The following is a 24,654-nucleotide window of genomic DNA, read 5'->3' as shown; positions in this document are numbered from 1 at the left end:
TCTCTGGATGTGTTCAAGGTCACGTTAGGTGGGGCTTTGAGCAACCTGGTCTAGTGGAAGGTGCCCCTGCCCATGACTGTGGGGTTGGAACTAGATGTTCTTTAATGTCCTTTCCACCCTAAACCATTCTATGATTCTATGATATTTGATTCTAATATATAGAGAATTTAATACATTTTTCCAAATGGCCTGACTTCTTTAGAGTTAAAGATGACCCATATGAAACAGCATTTAAGAGTGGTGTGGCTAGCTGTTGCATTTAGTTCTGGTTTTGAATTTTTTTTTATAGCTTAAACAGGAATATACTAATTCTTGCTCACAAATCAAGAAGTCATTTAAAATCATTTAAACTTTACTCACTGCAGTGAGATCAGAGAGCTTACTATCCATGTTTAATTTGTATGTCACAGTTTCTTTTCTTCGTTCAGCGGATAGGATGAGTTGAGATTTAGATACCTTGGGTAGCAATAATCTGAATTCCTCACTGCTGAGACACCATAGTACTCACAAGAGAGTGGTTCAGAGTAGTTGCTGTATGGACTTTGGCCTCAGTTTTGCACATTGAGAAGAACATGAAACTGTCCTCTGTACTGGACAATGTAGGCTCATTAATGGGCAACTTATGTCTTGGTAAGCATTTGTGAAGCATGGAGCTGGAGGGTTCCCCATGGGCTGCTGGATTGCAGAAATGTTAGCATATAGTGAGGAGGTGTCGTCTTTCACCTCCTGCTGGATGAATGCAAATCCCTCATCATTAGAGTCACGAGTCATTTCTGTCATAGCAGCAGTGTCTCTGGATATATGATGTTACATCTGAAAGGTGACTGCTGTTTGATCTCAGCAGGTACATGGTCGATCTGAAAACATGGACTCTTTGCTCAGACAGGCGTCACTCATCATCTGATGATAAAAAGAGGAGAGCTGCTCATTCACCAAGTTAAATTGCAGAGAGCTGCAGGATTATTACAGGGGGATATCTTGCTGCAATCTAGCATCTTCATTACTGATGCAATGTTGTGCAGAAAACATTGCAGCACATATCAGGATCAGAAAATCATGGAATCTTGAGGCTTGGAAAAGACTTCTAAGATCACCAAGTCCAAGCATTAACCCAGCACTGCCAAGTCTATCACTAAACCATGTCCCTAAACCATATCCCACAACTTCATGCTTGTGTTTCCACCACTTCCCTGAGCAGCCTGTTCCAATGCTTGACCACCATTTTGGTGAAGAGAGCTTTCCTAATATCCAATCTCTCTTCATTTTTGATCATTCTGTAGTTTCAGTACCCTTGTGTTACAAGCCATCTCTTCTTGCAGCTGCAAGGATGCAGGGTAGGATCATGCCCATCACCACTAGCTGATGAACACAACTAAACCAGCTGCTGAGCTGTTTGGTCTAGCAATTACTCTTTTTCCCTGCCAGTGCTTAAACTTTATGGGGTTGCAATACTTCATATACCCTAAAGCTAGGCACTTTCTTTTTAATGTCACTAAATGTTTAAAAACATGTTGATTGAATTCACAAAGGTTGTGTTTCCTAGCCATGGAACAACCGTATTCTTTTATATCTGGCAGAATTTGCTTATATAAAATCAGTTACAACTGCTACAATTCTGGCATATGACTTCTGTAGCACAAATAATTCTTTAAAAACAGAAAGGCATATTTTCTCCTGCATCCAATTGCAGGTACAGGTTAGAACAGTCTGTGATTTTTTTAACCATATGCCCATTCATTGTGACATTCACACTGGACAGATGAAAGCAGCATTTCCAGCCACCCTGCACTCTGAATTTATGAGCTATATCAGCCAGGCTGCTGCTTGAACATCTGGGAGGGTGGCATCACAACTTTCTGTAGCATTTCATTGTGGCCCAAGTGCAGTAGAGAATATCTGAAATAGAATCCAAACCCTTGGATACTGAGAAAGTATCTGTGAAGGTCTCTCTGTATTGATCTCAAATATGAGGTGTGGTCTGGTTCTCAAATGGCTTTGGAAAGTGATTTGAATATTGTTGATGTGATCCTAATGGCAAAACTCCCTAAAAGAACATCTGTGTTAGCCACTTCGTAGTACCTTTAAAATTTCTTATACTATTATATTGGACAGCTAAAAAACAATTCTATGTAAAAACTGCATTTTTGCCAGTCCACAGGGAATATCCTCAAGCTAAATTTTACTCCTCACTGCATGCTGCAGCAGTCCAGATGTTTTGTCTCAGACAGATGTTGCTTTGCCCAACATCAGTCATCGTCACTCCTGAGCTACTATTTTGTATGTACACAGCATCTGTTCCTGGAGCTGCAAAAGCTGCACGTCAGTGATTTTTTCCTCTCATTTTTTTGTCACTTATACCTCCTGCACTCTTCAAATAAGCAGTTGGTTTCCTATTTCAGAAGCACAGTAGTTAAATTATGAGATTTTTAAAAAAATTCTGGGGGATGGAAGTCTTAGACAACAAATGCTCCTTATTTCATTTTGTCAACTTCTGAGTTCCCCTGCATAACTACACACTGTGCAGCATGGGTGTGTTCTCATGCTTTAACCCCAGGACACGCACGTACACAAATCCCTTCCCTTTGATTCAGCTGGCCACCTGGCTTCGTCTGCTGTTAGCCAACTCTGTTACTGAAAGGGACCATGGAAACATCCAGGCTGTCATAGTCTCTCTGATCTGCCTCTGGCAAGCTGAAGAACCTCAGTGTATTTAGTTGTTCTTAATGAGCAAGCTTACCTATACTTTTGTGTCCTTAAAATTTCTAGTTTTCACATATTTTTGTCATAAAAAGTTCTGCTGTTTGTTAATCTGCATTTTATATGCAAGAATTAGACATACTGGGACTTTATTCAATGGTATAATAATACTTCTATTTCTGTTCTCTGTTTATTCCTTAATTTCCCTGATGTTCTTTGGCTTTTGCCATGTGAATAGCCACAGGGTGATAGAAATAGTCATTAAAACTCTCAGGCATTTTTTACAAGTTCAAGGCCATCCTTGTGTACGTGAAGAGGGGTTCTTCACAGGACAGCTCATATCCTGGTCCAATTTGCCCTCTTGAGGGGTTATTTTTTTCCATAGATTCTTGTCCACAAAAGATCCAAGATGGATCTTTGTGTTATATAGGAAGAATCTGGACTACACAGTGTAGTCAAACTGAATTTTTGAAATTAGTAAGGTGTAATGCTTAAATGTAATGGCTTGTGACATACATGCAGTCACACAAAATGATGTAGCATTCTCTTCTGGGTTTAAATGATGAGTATATGTGATTGCCAGGGTAATTTTTAGACTATGTTTTCAGACCCTGCTTCTGAAAGTGTAGGCTGATATCTAAACCAGCTAGCATCAGTGAAAAGAGCAGTGCCTGAATCGGTGCCAGTCAAAACATGTACTCAGTAGCCACTCTTGGATAACAAAGACTGTTTCTCAGAGAATAAAAGACTGAAAAGACTATCAAGAATTTGACAGCCTCCCCTGTCAAGTCAATACATGACTGTCGGTGTCCTTGAGGGGGTATAAAATTTTCATCCAAAAAAGTTACAGGATTGGTTTACAAATCTACTGCACCAGCTGCTAGAAGAAATAAAGATACAGGGAACTTACAAACATAAAGTTCCATGCCAGGAAATAGTGTACACACCTGTCTTATACTTCTCAGGTGAAAGATGCAGAGCTGTGTTGAGTTGTTGTCACAAAGGGGATCAATCCTCAAGAACAAAACTTTCTCTCTAGGAAATATTTAAAGGAAAGTTAACATTGTCACATAATAAGAACAGTAGTACTGTTTGGAAAATAAAAGGAATATAAATACTTCCTTTTTCTTATTAGACTTATACATATGTAAAATTTTAATGATTGCTTCCAGTTAACAAAGACTTCTTTCAGTAAATAACAACAACACAAAAAATCCTTGAGGAACATTTATATAGCAATGGCATGTAACTCTTCAGTTTCTAATTCTGTTAGTCACCAATTTTCCAATCCTTAGAGTGATAAGTTCTTTAATTTTAGGGTGTCTTTAGTCTTCTTTTAAATAGTGTAGTAGAAATATTCCCTACAATATTTATGTAAATAATAATTGTGAAAATTTTATTCTGTAGAAAAGAAGTATCTACTGATATAAAGAAGCCGCAAGAACAGAATGGTAGAATCTTTATTAATAATACCACTCCAGCATTTTTGAGTCCGTTTTCATAATATGTTTGGTTTTTTCTGTGGCTCAAATTTTTTAAATTCTTGAGTTAATGAATGGTTCCTTTTCTCAGATCCTATTTGATCTTCAGGTCTGTTTCCAAGAGCTAGAAGTCTAAGTGGAGGGTTAGCTGTCATATAAAAAGGAAAACAAAATGGATTTGGTCTTTCATTGAACACATCCAGTGCTGTTTTGAAATGAAAGATTAACAGCTTAATAAAAAATTTAAATATATTAGGAGAATGAAAATGGTTGTTATGTAGTGATATTAGGCAAGGACTTGACTGACTGTACAAAAGTGATCAAAACAGAAAATGACTACTAAACTTCAAACATATGTATAATGCATTAAAAAGTGAAAGTTTAAAAAAAAAAGTATGAAATGCATAGTTTTTTTGAAAAACCTGAAATTCATAGAAATTACAAAAGAATAAAAGTCCATTAGGAATCCATAATATCCACTCGAGCTCCTGGAAACCTTCTAATAACAAATTACCAGGAGTGGGAAGCTCAAACATTGACTTGTGTAAATCTTCTTAGTAGCCTCTGGTGCCTCAAATATTTCAAATCTTCTAACACTCCATTGAGCAGGAAAGACTGCCTGACTCCCTCTTGGAAGCCAGTAGATTATCATTCTCTTAACCATTAGCATTAATTAATCCAGGCAATAAAACACTGCAAACATCTTAGCAGACCAGCTCTCTGCTTGCATGCAGCTACTAATTTACACTGAACCAGTATGGCTTGATTCCAAGCCTGAGCCGCAGATTCTTGTCTTTTGTAAACATTAAGTATCATTCATCATATTGGTGAAGCAGCCTTTTCCTACTATTTATTTATAGCTATACATACATAAAAGTGTATGTGTACATAAACATATAAAAAAGCACATAGATTCAAAGAGGGGTTTGGAATTCTGTTTTGAAGATAGCCATTTCAGGCTGTGATTTCCAACAAACTGTTTAACAGTTTATAAAGTGTATTTCTTTGAGCAGCTTCTGATCAAATATTTTCACATTAAGGATTGATATGGCACATTTTCGGTTACCTTTTAAATTTTTTCCAGTTTTCTTACAGATCCATAATGCCTTGTACCTTTCCAAGAACTAGAGCTGTGAGATCACAGTTCACAGCCAGAAATGGAATACTGCATCCGCTGCAAATAAAAAGGAGAAACGGCATTCACTTAGGAAAGGTGTGAACATATTGGAGGAGGCTAAGGGGAGGGTCGCAAAAATTATTGGAGGGCTGCAGCACCTCTCCTGTGAGGAAAGACTGAAAGAGTTGAGATTATTCAACCTGGAGAACAGAATGCTTCAGGGAGACTTTATTCCAACCTTTCAGTATTTAGAAGGAACTTATAACAAAGACGGACAGACTTTTTATAAGGCCTGTAGCAATAGGATGAGGGGTAACGTTTTTTTAACTAAAAGAGGGTAGATTCAAACTAGATATAAGGAAGAAGTTTTTTACAGTAAGCATGGAGAAACACTGACACAGGTTGCCCACAGAAGTGGTGGATGCCCCATCCCTGGAAACATTCTAGACCAGGTTGAATGGAGCTTTGAGTAACATGGTCTGGTGGAAGGTGTCCCTGCCCATAGCAGGAGGGTTGAACTATGTAAGGTTTAAAAGTCCCTTCCAACCCAAACCATTCTGTGATTCCTACAGATCTCAGCTTCTGGGACTCTGTTGTCCTTATGAACTACTCGATGGAAGTCAAGAGGCAGTAAAGACTGATGGCAAGCATTGTGTCCTTATTTCACAGAAGTGGCGGCTTAGGCGGGCTTCATTTTCTTAGTGCTGGACATTTAAAAGTTTAGCTTTGCAAGTTATTGTTGATTAGATTGTGCCATCTTTTACTTTTCTTCTGTTCTTGTCCTACAGTTTATGATGTTGGCCACATTCCAGTGAATGTCCCTTTCTTTATCCCTCAGGCTTTAATAATGACCACGACACTTCCTCTTGGAAGTCTGATTTGTTTTTAATTTTTCTCTCTTGTTGCTTAAATCAAAGGACCTACTCAAAGGTATTACTTCAGATAACTTGTAAAATTTAAGAATTTATCTCTAAAGTCTCTTTTCCTTCAGACAGAGTTGAACATTTGCACACACCCTCTCAGAATGTTCTCTTGCCCATACAAGCTAAATATTCTCCAAACTAATTTTTAAGTGCTGGATCGAAACTCTGCCAGGGACCATATCACATATTTTACAGTAGGAACAATCACTAATGCTCTGACTTTCAGCACTCTTTAATTTATCCAGAGTTACTCTTTCTGATGACCAAATTTACAAAGCTACTATCTCAATATAGTTTTGCTGACTTAGATAAAATCCTCTCTGTTAAGTGAGCGCCTTATGCACCAGAGTTGTGTACAGTGACATACCGGTATGCGTGCCACTTTCGGCCTTTTAAATCAGAAATATATCTTCATCTTGCAATGACTCTGAGAAATAAACTGATCCGTCATCTAGCTCAGTTGCATCACACAACAGTCAAGTGTTCAGCCTTGTTTGCAAATCCTTTGCCAAAAACCATTTCTGATTTTTGTAGGAATATTGCATCTATTCCCACTTACTCATTTATAATAATGTTTGACATAAAAGTTCAGATCCCAGACATTACTCTGTTTCTTTTGTTCTCATTCATTTGCTTCTTCAATGGCAGGTATTCCCGAGACTATGCATTAGAATTATGGAATTGGCCAGGAGAGAAGACACCAATCTTTTAATAGTGACTATCTTAGACTAGTAAAAGAATGCAGTCAGCACATGCACTGTCAGAATAGAAAATTTCCTCAGGAGCAATCATAGGCTGTTTTTTTATTCTAGGTACTTACAGCTCATTGTTTAGAAAAAAACAAAGATTACCTTTGTTTATGCATAAAATAAGACTGTAGAAGCCAGTTTCGTGGATACCAAAGGTTAAAAAAAAATGAGCTTTCATCACCATATGAGCTGCATTTCTCTCTGGAGTTACCTGGACCTCTGCACTTCTCATTTAGATGTTTCATGCCAGTGCTTACAATCCACAGTGAGTCTGTGGCTTGTCTGTCTTGTCCAAGCATGCGGAAAATAAACAGATCAGGGGATCATCACGGAGTTGCTGAAGTGCTTAAAAGAGCAACATTCTGATCCCTGGGCCGTCTTTGACATGTGATTTCCTCCGTAGAAGTTCATTAGGAGATTGGGGCAGCTCGTCACTCACAGACACAGCTCACCCAGAAAGTACCACAGGTGCACGTTATGTTTTGGTAACTGGGGTAGGGGAATAGTTCTGATTACCAGTCTTTTGTGATTGTAGAATCTTCAAGGTTGAAAAAGACCTGTGAGATCACCAAGTCCAACCTTTGACTGAATACCACCATGCCCAAGAAACCAGCTTGCAAAGTGCCACGTCTATTCTTTCTTAACACTTCTAGGGATAGTGACTCCACCACTTCCCTGGGGAGCATCTTCCAATGCTTAGCTACTCTTTCAATGAGGAAATTTTTCCTAATATCCAACAAGAACCTCCCTTGGCTCAACTTGAGGCCTTTCCCCTTGTCCTATTGCTGGTTGCCTGGGAGAGGAGACCGACCCCCACCAGACTACAGCCTCTCTTCAGGTAGTTGCAGAGATTGGTAAAGTCTTTCCTGAGCCTTCTTTTCTCCAGGCTAGACACCCCCAGCTCACTCAGCTGCTCCTCAAAAGACCTCCAGACCCTTCACAAGCTTTATTGCCCTTCTCTGGACAGACGCTTTTAATATCAGAAAAATGAAACACTTCTGGGTACACGATATACTTCTCCCTGATAATCTGCATTTTTTTATTTGCCATTCTATTCTTGGTGTTTTGCTATTTCAGCATTTTAAAGTCCACTATGCAGCCTGCTTTTCCTCTTCTATTCTGCCAGTTTGAGCAGTAAAGCACAGTGAGGAAAACCTGCTTTGCAGACACTGTATTCTGTAGGTGATTAAGCAACTTTGATGTGCACTGCACCTTTCCTGCTCCTCTTTTTACTTGTCACAAATTGTGAATTTATCACTACTACCTGCAACTAAGGAGAGTCATCAAATGCAAACAAATTACAAGCTTTTTTCTTCACCAGACGGGTTTCAAGTTTCCTGAGGGCTCTGAGTATTTGTTTGTTCCCCAGAAAGAATGAGACAGTTAATTCCCCAGCATTTCTTGCTGGTCTTTTACATCAGCTTCTTTGAAAAATCATCTGGGACATCACATAATCAAGTGTTGCCATAAAACATTTATACAGATCTATAAACTAGATTACATTGTGTGGGAAATCATTAACCTCCTCTGCTTGAATTGTGCTGCTTGTACTAAAAAAGTGCAGATGAGCATACTTACAGAACACTGGCTTTCACATTTATCCTCTGGTTCAAGAGTTAAACACACTCAACAGCATCATCAGAGACAACATCTGGGAAGAAACACCTGGTGACTCCAAATTCTCTCTTCATTTTGCTGCTGGTGGTGGGGTTTTAATCTCATTTTTCTCTGCCAAGCCCTTGTCTTTTCTCTGTGACAATGGCAGAGTGGTTCTGAATAATTAAAACATTGTGCATTATGGTTTGGCAAATACTTTAATATTCCCAGGCCTTCCTGCACTGGCATAGTCAGGGCATATACTGAATAATTTTCCCTCTACAGTAGATGTTAGAGCTCATCTCACAGATGAGACTATGAAGACTATATTCAAGAAGTAAATTAAACAGTGTCTGGGAACAGTCCTAGGCACAACAATACAGTAATTTCTGCTCTTGCACTGTCAGAAGCATCTGTGATATGGTGTTTGCCTGTGTCAGCTGGTGCTCTCCCAAGTAATACTTCAGTCTGGATCAGGAACTAGAAAAAAAAACCAGAGCTCATTTCCACCAGTCTCTTTTTATGCATCTGTGTTGTTTTGGAGACTAAGAAAGGTTGCTGGCATAGGCACCCACTGTTCTGTGACAGTTGGCCTCAGTGCTTGTGGATGGTTTTTGTGTATTTAAGTTACCACTCTAGGTGAAGCTGAATTTAGCCCAGCCCTTGTGAGAACATCATCCTTGGGATGAGTCCTCACAAGTGTGATAAGCTCAGATGTCGCCCTTCTCTATCAGTACAGACACGGCAAAACCTTGGGCATATCTTCCCAGCCTCATAGCATAGTTAACATCACACAGGGGAACAAACAGGGGTTAGGTTCAACCCTATTTTACACCTGTTTTGCAGCTGTTTCTGGTGGAATGCTTTGCAGTGTGTTCATCTACTTTATTTGATAAATAACTTCTCCATCCTTTGGTTTTACACTGCTATTGATAACTGTAACAATTTCTCCATCATACCAATGCAAAGTCTTGACTGATGGAAAACTACAGTTGCATGAGTCTTACAAATGTCTAGTGCACACTCTCAAAAAAATCCTTCCAACATAACATGAAGTTTGCTCAGAGCACAGGCATGGCCTCTACCCCTCACTTCACCGACTTCAGTAAATCAAATAACAGCAAAATAAAATCAGTTACACAGAAAAATCAATCAACCATCAAAACCACAAATCAAAGCAGGAGAAAAAATGGAAAACTCTCCCTTCTAAAACCTAAGAATTATTACCAAAGAGAAAAGCCATAGCAGCACCAAGAAGTCCCAGAACTTTTCTATTGCTCTCGGTCACTCATGAAATATTATATGGTTTGGTTCTTTTTCAGAAGCTGTGGTGATGGAGAATAGTATAATGTTTTAAAAAAAGACAGATTATTGCTATGTTGAATCAAACCATTAATATTTATGTTCTTCATGAATAATTTCATGTACTTGTTTGAAAACTTTACAAACATTCACCACCCTGTGGAAGAAACAGCTGGTTTCCTCATTTAATAGCAGGGAAATGGGGAGAAAGACTGTGCCTTTGTCTCAAGTTTAGAGTGGAAGGGGCTGTCTCCCAATTCTGCATGCTGAAAGGCACTGGTTGAGCTTCTTGATAGATGACAGAATAACAGTGTAGCACAGCACCCCTTTTGATGTCAGATCTGCATGGAAATACTGGCCCATAGAAAGTGAAACATGATTTTGTTTATATAATAAAATATTTCACAGGTGTGACATATGGGTAAGTGCAGAGCAAGGCTGACAGTTTATATCCACATGTGGAATATAAAGATAGGACTGTACATTCACAACCGCAAACAACTGCTACTGGAATTGTGTTTCCAAGTAGATTGGTTGTTTATCCCCATTCCTGTGCAACTTGCATTGGGAAAACGTCATTCTTTCTCTTGCAGGTTGTCCTGCAGCCAGTCTCTCTGCAACACCTAACATAGAAAGCTCTCAAATTTTTGAGTATAATTTTTCCATATATATTTTAATAGAGATCTGAAATTTAAATAAAAACCTGTCAGCTATTTATTTGAATTATAATTTCTTAATAAAAAAGGTAAATACAAAAGTCAGTTGTTCCTTCACAAAGAACTCCTGGGCCGCTGTCGACAAAATATCATCAGCACCATTATCTGCTCCCTTAGATCATGTGGCTTTTGTGGAACTGGGAAATTATTAATCTGAACATTCAGTTCATTTTTACTACTGAGTATTTTCACTTTTTAAAAAGTAGGATTTTTTGTGTCTGCTTTTCTGATTTCATGATTATGGCATGAGGTAGATTATGTGGGGGTACTAAACTTGCATAAGATGTTTTCAGAAGCACAGTGGCTGATATCCTAGAGGAAATCCTGTCTTGCAAGAGGAATAATCAGATTGCTGTCTGCTTAATTTGTGAGTGGTATCTGTGTCAATTATGTTAAAAGCTTAGTTGTTCTGGATTGTCTCTTTAGCCAGTGAACAGAAGCACCTTTATCTATCAATAAATTATTTCCATTCCACAAAAGGATAATACTTTTAATTTAGCAGGTCAGTTAACTGTTCGAAGTCAGGGTGAGAGGAATCTGTCCCCCTAAATCTTCCAGTGCTAAGCTTTAGCTGGATGTTGAGTTACTCATTTTGGTAAATCACGTGGAACCACCTGGAAGGGTCTTCAAGTGCGCAGAAAGCCTCTGAAGTACGTTAACCTCATCCCTGAGATGGAAGAGCTCCACAGCTTGTGAGTTTATTATGATTTTCCTGCTCAGCTGATGTAGACTGTGCAGGCTGGAACATTTTCAGGTGATGGAACAGAATGTTTGTGTACCAGCATATACAGAATCATAGAATCACTTAGGTTGGAAAACACTGCAGAGATCATCGAATCCAACTGGTAAACCAGCACTGTTAAGTCAACCACTAAACCATGCCCCTCCAGCATAAGTGAATCTCCTGCAGTGGGTCATAAAGTGTGATGGCATTCCTCACCTGGAAGATGCTTGGTCATTTCCAATGGAATGCGGGCACCACTCTATTCCTGGGATTTCTCAATGCAAATTTGTCCCCTCATGCTTGACTGTAATAGGGCTATTTCTCATTCTACCCAAAGTACAAGTTTTCCCAGTAATGATGCCTTCACTGTTCTTTCCCTTTTACACACAGACATTTGCTGTTCGTGGAGTATGGGAAGGAGTGGATGAGAACCCATAATGCCACCATCCATCCAGGCTTTCAAGGGTGATTATATTGTCCACAGGGCATAATGCTCTTGCCGTTTTCAGTGTCTGAGTTGTCAGCAGGGTAAATAGTCACCTTTCTTCATAAATAAGTAGTAGCTTTGTATCAGACCTCAGTCCAGCCATAGACCAGTAAAGCTCTAAATAACAGTGGAACAGAACAACTGTGTGAATGTAAGAAGCTCATGCAATTTCTTCTGATTAAGTTTCACTTTGACATTGTTTACCCATCCTTAAACACAAACAGGGAAGATCTATTATTTGATCAGACCTGACTCTCAAACAGAGATCTCATTATAGTGGCTTTCAACAGCACAATTTTGTTTTCAAGCTTTGAGCAGTGCAGCAGCTCTTCATTATTACTAAAATGGGGGGAAGAGAAAGAAATTGATGTTCATTTCTCTAACAGCTGAACCCCCTTTTTTCATGAATCTGTGTATCAGGATTCTCTTTGGAATTAATAAAGAGAGAGGGCATCTGGCACTATAGTGAGCCAAAAATCTAAAGTCACAAACACCACTAATATTTCCCTAGTACTGCCTTAATTTTGTAATCCATCATATATAAATTCTCCCCTCACAGACAAAATCTTTCTTTCTTTTCTACTCTTTTTTCTTTTCCTCCATTCCTAGTTCACCTTTGCAGATGAGATTGGGGTCTTTGGGAATAGAATCGCATTTGAATTCCAAAACTAACTTTTAAGACTAACTCAGTACATCTAGTGAGACAACATCTGATCTGTCCAATCTCTAATCGATTTAACAGGGGTAAGGGCATGGGCAGGCAGGTCTTAGGATTTTCCTTCTTATTTCCACAGAGTCCTTCTGGGTATTTCAAAAAGCTGCTAAAGTTCACATTCCAGGACAAGGTAAAATGTCTTTGAGGCATTGAGTAGCACACATTTAATGAAGATAGAAAGCCAATCACTTAACATCAGATGAAGAACAGCAATTTCCTTCAGTCTGGCACTTTGTGTATTGAACAAAATTGCATGAGAGCTTTGAGCACTAGGAGAGCTGTCAAGCGGCCGTTTGTCTGGGAGCTGGAGCAGTCCCCTTGGAAACAGCTTAAACCTTTTAAATGAAAGCATTACAAAATGTACATCTGTGTGTAATATATTGGCCATACCCTCAACAGTCAGGGGTCAGGCAACACAATGTTGATATATATTTTTGCCTGATAGTAATTTTCATGCTTTCACATGTAAACACAGCCTCCTTTAAGATTGTAGAGTACTTGGCTGCTTGATCAGCAAGCATCATACAAAATGTTTTCCTTAAAACTGGTTCAGCTGGATTATCTGACCACATAACATTTAACTCAAAGTTTTTGATACTGTCTGGACCTCTCTATTACAAATACATTGAGACTTCTTGTTAGATAAGGCAAAATGAGAAATTTGACAGTTACTACATTGAGACAAGAATTGCAGGTTTGGAGGGAACACATGCTAATAAACATACTTGTTGCCATATGTCATCACCTATATATAATATTAATCCAAATTCTGAACTTAGTTATTATACCATCATAAGAGATCTGTGAATGTGATCTCTGAGGAAATGTTTATTTTATTCCTTTTTTTATTATTATGAAACAATATATTGCTCATATTTTTTTTTTCTGGAAATTAAAAAAAAAAGAAAATGGCTAAAAAAAAGTGCCAGATAAAAGAATACATGGATGGTAGATATTATAAAATGCCTTCCCTGGGAAGGCAATTGGCCTTGTGATCATACACTACTGAAAATGTGGGGCAAGTTGTTCTGAAATCAGCTGAGTTTTAACATGTAAAACTGCTTCAAGTGAGAGGAAAATCAAGCCTGCATTTTCCTAGTCCTCTTTCACTCTGAGATTTCCTTGATCCTCTCCCTGCTCATCTTCTGCTCCAAAGCCTGCTTGCAACTTGTACTCCCAGCAGCCACTTTCTTTAATGAAAGGTAATGCTGAGCACTGAGCAGATTCCACTTCAGCTCTGACACTGGGAAGTGGATTTAAGCTGTCTGACAGAACTGGGAACTAGAGCTGATTGGGCATTTTGGCAGTTTAAAACTATTGCTTTTCTTTTTTTTTTTTTTTTTTTTGCCTTTGGCATCTGACTTTTTTCCTCCTCACTAGTCCCATCTATTACTTTTAGTCTCCACAGTATGCCTTATCCTCTTGATTAGGTCACCAGCTTCCCCCAGGAATATTCAGTAACAGGTATTCTTGGTCTTCAACACTGAGACCCTCTCCATGCCCTACTTAGATCCCATCCCACCAAGCATGAATTTGGCCAAAGGGATTCTAAGTCAACAACACCACAAGATCAGCTTCAACCTTCATGATATGGTTTAGTTGGTGTAGGGTATTTGTTGAAAGTTGGACACCTTGGAGGTCTTTTCCAACCCTGAGGATCCTATGATTCTATTTACAAATGAGAAAACCAGTTGAGAAGCATCTTATTAAACAGAGTACAACGGAGAGCTCATCTTCTGTTGTAAACACAAGGACATGTTTTCTATTGATTTATGTTGAACTCATGTGAAATAATACAGGGAAAAAAGAAGTTCCTTAAAGAAAATTCCATTCTAGCTCTCTTCTCCCAGAATAATAGTAGGAAATGCATGTAAGAGATTAAAGTTGTGATCTCCATCATGAAATTTTGAGTGCTCTTGTGACTAAAAAACCAACCCTCCTCTCATTATCCAGGAAGGCTTTTCAATTGTTTTTTTCTACAATCAAAGGGAAAGTGATGCTGAATTTGGGGGAAAGTACAATGAGGATTGGTCCAGAAGTTCACAGAAGGACAGAAGAGGTGTACTGCTGTTTTCCAAGAAGTTTTGTGATGATAGATGGGATTGTGGTTGCTGCTTCGAAGATATTACTCATGCCATGACAGTGATCCATTATGATCAAAATAAACCCAAAGCAACAAAATAAACAAGCATAAAACAGTCCTATTGTAAGGCAGTGTGAGAGAAAATAGTAGTTATATGACAACTGGGTAGATTTTAGAAGTTGAAAATTGGGAAAGACTCCAGCCCATTATTTAAAAGACAGCTACTGCATAGAATGGGAATTTATAGATCGGCAGAACAAGCTATCAATTCTCAATAAAATACTAGGAGTAGTTTAATGCGATCAACCTCCTGGCAGATGTGGTGGGCCAAGTCCAGAGGTGCATTTGGAACAGAGTCCTGGCTCCAAGCCACACCTGGGAAGTATGGTTATTTGCTGGTAGAAAGGAACCCTTTTCATTCCTCTTATCCCTCAATTCCTCCTCCAGCCTTAAATTTTCACAGAATTATAGAGTATTTTGTGTTGGAAGAGACCTTAAAGGTCATCTAGTTCCAATCCCCTGCTATGGGAAAGGGACTCTTTCCACTAGACCAGGTTGTTCAAAACCCCATCCAATCTGGTCTTGAACACTTCCAGGGATGGGACATCCACAACATCTCTGGGCCGTGATTTTCAGATATTCTGCTTTCCCTGCAAGTAATCTGACCGCTTGATTTAGTCTCCCCCAGGTAGATACCCCAGCCTCCTTAATAGTGTTCAGGCTGACAGTTATTGTAACATCACAGCTTTCTTCTCCTACAGAAAAAAAGAAGGGGCAGTACAATGCCACGAGAAGTAAAAATAAAAATTGCTGCAAAACAGCAATAAAATACAGGGTTTACAGACTGAGCTGCTTCTTTAGTAACTATAGACATCTGCAGATTACTTACCTAGCTCGTTGTGCGTGTTTCAAACAACTTCATGGAGAAACATCCTTTGAAAGCAATTATTCATAACATTTCTATCTCTGACTGAAGACCTCCTGAGTCACAATGTACTGGGGTCTGGGAGAATATTCACCAGACATAGCTCTCAATATCCTTATCTGTTCTTGGACAGTTTCCACAAAAGTCCATGTTGGTCACTTGAGTTGATGAGTCACTGGTCCAACCCAGTATAGTCATTCCTAGAGGAATCATCTAGACATCTTGGTATCACCATTGGAGAGAAAGAAAAACATTTTCTGGAGGTGGTTCTCAATGCTCAAGTATAGAAGCAGGCCAGTGACTAACACCACAAGAACATCAATCTCTGAGAAAGTTATGTCTGTCCCTGTCATGAAAAAGAGGTGTTAAGTGGAGAACCTCTTCAGATGTTGGGTGCTGGCAGCTGATGAAAGACTAGAGTAAAAGAGATTAGGAATGAGTTTCTGAGATCTGTGATCATTTCACTTGTAGATTGTAAAGTCTTTTTAACATCACGTTTTCCAGGGGTGTAAGTTTGTAAGTTTTCAAGCAAGTGATTGCGTTCTTTTAGATCCTGCCACAATAGAATGGGGAAAAAAAAAGCTAATAGAATGTGGTATAAGATTAAGAGTGTGAGCATTTCTTTATTATTTATATATTATATATATTTATATATTATTTATATTATTTATTATTTATATTATTTCTTTAATATTATTTAATATTTACAATAATATTTCTATATTATTGTAGTGACAATAACATTGCATTGCAGGGATGACAAGCCCCAGTTAGAGTTAGACCTCACTTGGAGAGATTTAAGACTGCAAGAGACTCGAGAAAGTGAAATTGCTGAGGTGATCCAAAAAAGATTACAAAGGAATTCAGTGGCAGAGCTGGGAAAACAGCTTCTGACTCCCAGGCCACTGCTTACGGCAAGAGACTGTTGTGCTATCAACAAAGACCATGATTTATTCTTTCTGTGCAGGACCATTTATTATTGAACAGCTGTTGTCAGTCCTTTAGTCTATTTGAAAAAATCTGAAGAGAGGAAAGATCTATTCTTCCCTGAGAAACAGTTTACAGTTTTCTGGATATGACTACTTTAACTGCCTATACTTTTTCCTTTTCTAATTTCACTCCATCACATTTAATTCTCTATCTTCAGCAACCCTAAATAATTCCTACATGAACTACTGTTCAGTAATCTAAAAAGACAGTAAAGTGTGCCTTGACATCCTAACCAAGATAGTAAATATTTAATATAATGCACTTTATGACAAGCAAAGTGCAATTAAATGAAAAGTCAGATAAAATGAGCTTAAATGCAATAAATACCAGTTACTATTCAGTGCCGAGAAGTTGCATGTGTATTTGTTTCCTCTCAGTTAGCACTATTGGCAGCCTACTTTTTGTGGTTTTGAAATGGCAACAGACACCCACTTGCAAGCCTGCTTCATCATGTCTCCTAAAATAATTATTGATATTATTTGCTTTATTGTTTGGCATCCCATTTTTTTTTCAACAGCAAAAATCTGTGTTGCTGGATTAATGGGTTTTTTTCCATTTTTGATATTGCCTGAAGAAAAGCCATAGAAAATTTGCAATAAATATTGAAAAATTGCTCATTTTTATAAAATAGATTTGGAAAAGAAAATGCAGATTTGATCCAATATTACTTTTAGCCTGCAAGGTGGAAGAATTCAAACAGAAGCAAAAACTGTTCTTATGCTTTCATGTCCACTTTGAACTGGTTATAGTATTCTTTCTTTATTGTCCCATACTTTTATGTTCTCACCAAATGCTGTGCTCCCTCCAGAACTACCTATGCTTTTCCACCTCATTTAGGGATAATGAATTCTTTTTTGTCTATTTATCATCTAAAAGCTGAGAAACCATTGCTTTGAAGAATAATTTTTTTTTATAGTATATGGACAGGCAATGCTAGTTAAGATCCAAATTAATCCAAGTTAAGGATGTCTTCAAAGCTTCCTAAACAACTCATGAAGATTATTGCAAGCTTCTAGTCTTGAGTTTTCTAGAATTTTTTGCTGATCTTGACTATGCAAGATCAAATGTATTTAGATTTTGTACTTGAAGGAAAAATATTGTCTACAGATACATGCATTTTTTAACCAGAATTTACAAATCGTGAGTGTGTCTTGCTGTCCAATAAAAGAATACAAGTAGAATCATAGAACTGTGGAATGGTTTGTGTTAAAAGGGACCTTAAAGATCATCTTGTTCCACCTCCTCTCCCATGGGCAGGGACACCTTTCATTAAAACATCCCTGTGCAACCTGACCTTGAACACTTCCAGGAACGGGAAAGTACATTAAGTGTGCTAGTTAGTTAGAAGCACTGAAACATTCCCATCTTTTATGCTTTGTTCTGAAACAATTGCTTGAAAACTGCTAGCTTCTTGTATCAGAAATTTAATCCAATTTGTGTTTTTCTGTGGGATGACGTAGAATCATAGAATCATTAAGGTTGGGAAAGATCTCCAACATGACCAAATCCAACCTTTGATGAAATACCGCTTTCAGCGTCTAACTATAGCACAAAGTGCCATGTCTACTCAGTTTTGTGAATGCTTTCAAGGATGGTGATTCTACTACTTCCCTGGGGAGCCTGTTCCTGATATCTCACACATCACGCTTGTGATGTTTGGAGTTTCAGTTGCACAAGAGCAGGTTATAAACACATTCCCTGGTGTGTATGCTTTTCATGGATCCAGACTGTTTCTTAGTTCTGGGGGACATGATAGGCCTTATTTCACTCTCCAGTGATGATGGATCCTTGTGAAAAAGCCAAAATTTGGAAAAACTTGTCCCTTTAATAAAATTCTCATATGGCTGGCTGACTGATCTGAGCATGAACCAACAGAGTGACCAGGTGGCCAAGAAGCTCAGTGCCATCCTGGCCTGTATCAGCAATAGTGTGGCCAGCAGGACCAGGGCAGTGATTGTCCCCCTGTACTCAGCACTGGTGAGGCCACACTTCGAATCCTGCGTTCAGTTTTGGGTCCCTCAGTACAAGAAAGACACTGAGGTGATAGAGTGTGTCCAGAGAAGGGCAATGGATCTGGGAAGGGCTGGAGCACAGGTCTGGTGAGGAGAAGCTGAGGGAGCTGGGGGTGTTTAGCCTGGAGGAAAGGAGGCTCAGGGACAAACTTACCACTATACAACTGCCTAGAGGAGGATGTAACCAGTGGGGTGTCATTCTCTTCTCCTGGTAACAAGTAACAGGACAAGAGGAGATGGCCTCAGGCTGTGCCAGAGGAGGTTTAGATTGGATATTAGGAAAAAATATTTCACAGAATATCCACTTTCTATGGAGACACCCTCGTCCCTGAAAGTGTTAAAGAAAGACATGGATATATGTCTGTCCATGCATGGGACATGGCTCTATGGTGTACATGGCAGTGGTGCTAGGATGGGGATTGGACTTGATGAGCTTAAAGGTCTTTTCCAACGTTAATAACTCTATGAGTCCATTCTATGGCTGCCCATGCCATCCAAAATACACCGTTAATGCTGATATTCTGGAATTCGCTCTCACACAGAGTATTTAAACTCTTAGTTTCATACAAAGTGGTCACTTCTAGTAATAAAATCACCATTCCTAAGATACCATCAGTATTTATACTGTTAATTAATTCGAGGATATGTGCTGACCTGCATCCAGATGCCGTGGTCTGTCATTGAAATTGCTTTGTAGTTACAATTAAATACACAGAATGGACATGGCTGCTTTCACTTAGTTCTGCACCCTTTATTTTGAAAGTCATTCTGTCATAGTCATACAGTGGCCTTGTTTTTCAAACCTGACAAGGTGTCTCACAATCAAACAGGATTTTTCTGACATTTCTGAATGAGATATGCTTTAAAAGAATAATTTTTTCCCCTGATTATTTTCCTCTTGAAACGATGTACTCATCAATAGATATTCAACCCCTATACTGCAGACTGGTGCATAATAAACTTGGAGTGTAATAAGGAGTTATTTTGAGGAGGTATATAGAGGAATGGAGTTTTCTTTGCATTCATGTTGAAACTGCAGGGACAGCTTTACGATAAAGGTTACAACTGAAATCAATAGGAACATGGTAAAAGAGGAGGGAATAAACGTGCTGAATAAGGCATTGTTACTGCATAGTCATCGTTCATTGTAGCACCACATATTAATAAGTTATTTGTTGCTATCACTGCAACAAATAACTGTTTTTGTTTTCTACAAAAACATTTCAGGTATTACAAAGATACACAGCTTATGTCATAAGCATATATTTTTGAGACTAGTAAGAAAATAGGAGCTCACTGGCTTAAAAAGCTACTTCATACATTGAAGTTGACTCATTCTAAAAAGTGGGGGAAGTAGCAATGAATAGCAGAAGACCCCTTCTAGGAACAGAAAAAAAAGTGTTTAATATGCTATTCCAATGAATTCCCTGGAGGATTAGGTAGAGGAGTGTAATTAAGGTTTCAGATCTTTATGGAATGTTCCATGTTGTTAAACAAACCGTAAAATTCAGAGTTATTCCTGTAATAAAACTTAAAGAGATTTCCCTTGTTGAAATAAACTTAATGTACAGTATCATATGGGGGGCAAGTATCTTCATATTTGGTAGGTTTAATGGGTTTCAGGGACTATGTCATGGCAGAGCTTGAGAAGCCAGGTTATAATCAGAATTTCACCTTCAACTCTTCAGTTTGTAATAGATTAATGAAGTTAAAAATTTGTGGAACTGTTGGCTGCTGCAGTTACAGTTTGGTAAACTATCTGAACTTTTCCTAGTGAAATGATGCAAGAAACACTTGAAGTTTCTTCTGTGTGCCATCGAGAGAAATACATCCTACATAAGTTTTTAAGGCAGTAAATGTATGAGAGGGGTGGTTTGTTTTTTGTACTACTTCATTTATTTTTTTATATTACCACTATACACTGAAATAATGAATATCATATTTGTAACAGCACTGAGATACAATTTGATAATGAATAGCAGATAGTGGAATACTTCAAATTAAATTACAAAGATGTAAGACATCACTAGGTATCTGTTGCAGGCCTTGAAATGAAAAAAAATCTTTAGAGCAATTATTCAAAAACTGGATAAAGGATATAGTACTCAAGTACTACTTTAACTGCCTAGAAATCTGCTGGGTAAAACTCACTGTTAAACATGGATCATCAAAAATGCTCCTAAGTTACACAGATGAAAAAATTTATGATGTGGAAAAACAAGAACTAAATCTAAAGTTTTTACGCTTTTATATTTTAGTTGATAGAAAAAAATGAAAGAGTAAATCAAGAAGCCAGTCAAAGATGTCTATAATGATCTGCAGTTTTCTGTTGCTGTTATGTATCTACAGCCGGGTCTACTGGACTTGCCCTATGTCTACTGAAATGAAACAAACATTTCCAGGGTGTAGCTTGTTAAACTTGGTTCTGATGCATATTTAGAGGTGAGACTAGCTGTAACCTGAACATGTCCATTTTTAAATTCCTTTGACTGTGGAAGAACTTAGACTTGTTCAGGAATGAATTGTCTACAATTAGCAAGATGGTAGCATTTTTCTTTCTGAATAACATGCAAGGATAAGAGAGAGCTCCAGGGCTGCCTTTTGGCACTCTACAGTCAGTCACACTGACAAACAAGTGAGTGTCCCAGTAGTGAACATGGGTGTAGTGCCCAAAGGAATCAGTGCAAGCATAAAAGGACTGAAAAACTCAAATCCTACCCAAATATTAATAAGGATCTTCCAACTTCTGCCTCAAAATATCAAACTATGTTTAATTACTAGGAAACAGTGCAAGGAGAATGAGACATGGCATAAAGATGTGCTTCAATTAAGAGAATGAGATCTGACCTAGAAAAATGTAGGCTAATAAATCTGAGAGGGAAATAATCTAAGCACAGTTATTAAGTCAGACAAAGATACCTGGAAATCAGAAATGTCAAAGGAGACCTTGGGGTTTTAGGAGACAGCAAATTATATATCTGCATGCTGCAATGCTAGAGGATTACAAAAGGGATGTTGTGACTTCGGTCTGTATGTGCAGCATCATCATTCCTTTGTCCATAGGGAGGTGATTTTCTTGCTATACAGCAGTGATGGGATTGCACCTTGAATATAGTGATGGATGTTGACAAATTGAAGGGAATTCCAAAAACAGCAGCAAAAATCATTAAGGGGCTGAGTGACCTGACTTGGTAGGAAACAGAAAGTCATGCTCTCAGAGGATAAAGGGAAAAGATTGTTTTTCTTATCCCAAGGTGACAAAGACAGGCATGATGGGATTATGTTAAACAAAAGAAAATTTGAGCTGCAAAGCAGGAAGAAATTCTTGCTGCAGTGTGAGTTTAAGAATTTTCTCAAGTATATGGTGGAAGACATTTACACTAATAGGAAGAGATGTCAGCAGAAAAAGTTAATCAGAACTTAATTTGTTCTGGCATTTGTACAAATGCCTTTTTAAAATTAAAATTAAATTAAATACAGTAACCTGTGTTTTCAAACTGTGCATTTTGTGCATCTGATGACCTGAGATATCCTGCAAGTGTCACTGGTTTATTGCTGGTTGTATTACACATATAATTATGACTTTGCATGAAGTTATTTTTCTGAACTTCTCTGGGGAATAAACATTAACACCTTGTCATTTTCTGCCACCTTCTACTACTGGTGGTTCAACACAGAGGTTTTTGAATTGACTTCAGCCTTTTAGTTGATAGGGTACATGTGTAGACTCTTCTGTTCAGCAGAATAAGTTAATGTTTCCATTGTACAGGCTTTTTCACTGATACCCTGTTATATTGTCGATAACATAGTGATAATACAGTCTTCCAAAAAAAATGTCGTTTAATATGCAAAATCCTTTGTGAATACCAGAACTTCTAGTGCAGGCCAGGTTGAATGGGGCTTTGAGGAACCTGGTCTAGTGGATGGTATTAGAAGGTGGCAGGAGGGTTGGAACTAGCTGATCTTTATGGTCCCTTCCAACCCAAACCATCCTAGGACTTAATGATTTCTTGAGACATCAAGATCAAGGCAGAAATTGCTGATTGAGACTGCTCACCTGTGTGGATCTTTCAGACACCAAAATTCTATAAATACATAATGAGAAAAGTATTCAACGTGCCTAAGTTGGATATTGCAAGAAAGTGGCATTTACTCAACAAAACAGCATCAATGTTAAAAATTGGAAGGAAGCAGTGAGCTATTTGCATTGAAAAGGAGTTGTCATTTCTGTCACTTGCACTGAGCTCAAATGCATTTCTAATGCATAATGTATTTCTGATTGTGTAGGGATGTATAGCATAAAGTACTTAAAGACTACTTGCTAGGGGTTTCACTAAAAAAACAATTTAGTCAATTAACAACAGAAAATTTTAAATCACTGAATCACTTTTAAACCTTTTGAGTAGGAGTCTTCATCAGATGCTCTGTAGAAGAGAGGAAATTGCAGTGGCAAGTGTATGGATTAGTAAGTCTTTTCTAGCCATAATTTCAATTATCTTGTGATGAAACTTTTTCACCACGTTCCATTCACAATGGACTCCCTTCACAACTAGAGTGTATGGCAAATAATAGAGGAATCTCATTTCTTTTGCTATTTAGCTATGAAAAATTAATGGCAATTAACTGAAAATTAGTTGACAGGAAACAGAACCTTAATGCTATTAGAACCTTAAACTATGGAATATTCATTCCCTTTTTTATCTCATAATCTGTTAATCTGCTTTAATATTTATGGATAATGATAGTTATTATTTTCTCATTATTTTCACTGCCTCCCTCCTTCCTCTTGTCAACTGAATCAGTTTCTTAAAGAATAAATAAACTCATTTCTGTAGGCATTTCTCAAATCCTCCTACACCTTGTAGTAAATCTGCTCCTTTACAGAGAGATCTCGTAGTGAAAGGACTGTGATTCACAGAATCACGGTATAAACTGAGTTGGAAGGGGCCTACAGGAATCACCAAGTCCATCTCCTGGCCCTGCATAGCACTATCCCCAAGAATCACACACCGTGCCTGAGAGCATTGTCCAAACACTTCTTGAACTCTGTCAGGCTGGTGCTGTGACCACTTCCCTGGGGAGCCTCTTCCAGTGCCCAACCACCCTCTGGGTGAAGAACCTGTGTCTTACATCCAGCCTACACCTGCTCTGACACAACTTCAGCCCATTCTCTTGGGTCTTGTCACCAGAGAGAGGAAATCAGTGTCTGGCCCTCCTCTTTCCCTCACAAGGAAGTTGTAGATGGCAGTGAGTCAAATTCATCAAGTTCTATCAGTCTTCATGTAAATCTGGTCTGTTGTTTCCAGTGTACTGTCATTATTTACTGGATGATTTACTGCAAAAAAAGGGGTTTCTGAAATTCATTAGCTTATATTTTAGCTGAAAAGATTTTACTTGTTCTAAGAGAGGGAACAAGAGGCTGTGCATAGAATGTGCAAAGGGGTTCTGCAGCCAAGCTGACTAGGACAAATTTAGTGGACCTCTTTCATTAGCTGTGAAGGTCATATCCCATTGACTTCTGTGGCACTGCACCAACATAATTCAAAGCACAATTTGTTCCAGTAAAGTTGGATTTGATCTCCTGTTGCAGTCATTCTAGCTTTTAAACCACTTAGTAGTGTGGAGTGTCAAAGTTTTGCTGGTGTGATTGGTTGTGATTTAAGATTCTTTGTGCATTTACTTTCTGGTTCATAAATGACTATTCAAGGAAGGCAACAGAGGAAAGGTTCTTTGATTTCATTCATTTGATTATGGCTTGATTCCATGCCATGGTAATTTCTGAAGAAATGTTTTCACACATTCTACATGTCTCAAAATATTTAACTTAAAATAATTTCCTCCATTTTGCAGTTTGAAAGGTATTTTTCACTCGATAATCTTGGAGGTTTTTTTCCACCTAAAAGAGTCTACAAATCTACATCTAGTCTCCCTCTGGGTGCTGGTTAGACTTAACTCCAAAGTTACATTTCACATGGAAGACAAATATCTTCAGCTGGAATACAGGACCAATATGGCTTTTCATAGATTTGGCCCAGTTGATTTAATTTTAGATAATTCTAGCTAAACTACAGTTTGCTCTACAAAAAGTAAAGATAGTTCTTTCACCAGAAAAGGCCAGTTTATGCAGTTGGATGGGT

General features: G+C 38.2%; 1 protein-coding gene across 5 annotated transcripts in view; it reads left to right on the top strand.

Moving 5' to 3' along the window:
- Nucleotides 1-24,654, top strand: part of TENM4 (teneurin transmembrane protein 4) — a 1,366,951-nt gene that overhangs the window by 827,815 nt on the left and 514,482 nt on the right. Inside the window, exon 1 of one of the 5 annotated variants that reach the window (XM_048294399.1) lies at nt 19,456-19,465. The exons of the other annotated variants lie outside the window; for them this stretch is intronic. The gene's annotated coding sequence lies outside the window, so the exon portion shown is untranslated. Of the gene's footprint in view, nt 1-19,455; nt 19,466-24,654 lie in introns of those variants that run through there. 5 annotated transcript variants of the gene reach the window in all.

The sequence above is a fragment of the Corvus hawaiiensis genome, chromosome 2 (genome assembly GCF_020740725.1).
Source record: "Corvus hawaiiensis isolate bCorHaw1 chromosome 2, bCorHaw1.pri.cur, whole genome shotgun sequence".
NCBI classification, from domain to species: Eukaryota; Metazoa; Chordata; class Aves; order Passeriformes; family Corvidae; genus Corvus; species Corvus hawaiiensis.
The sequence above is the reverse complement of the archived record's forward strand: the minus strand, read 5'-3'. Positions and strand labels throughout refer to the sequence as shown.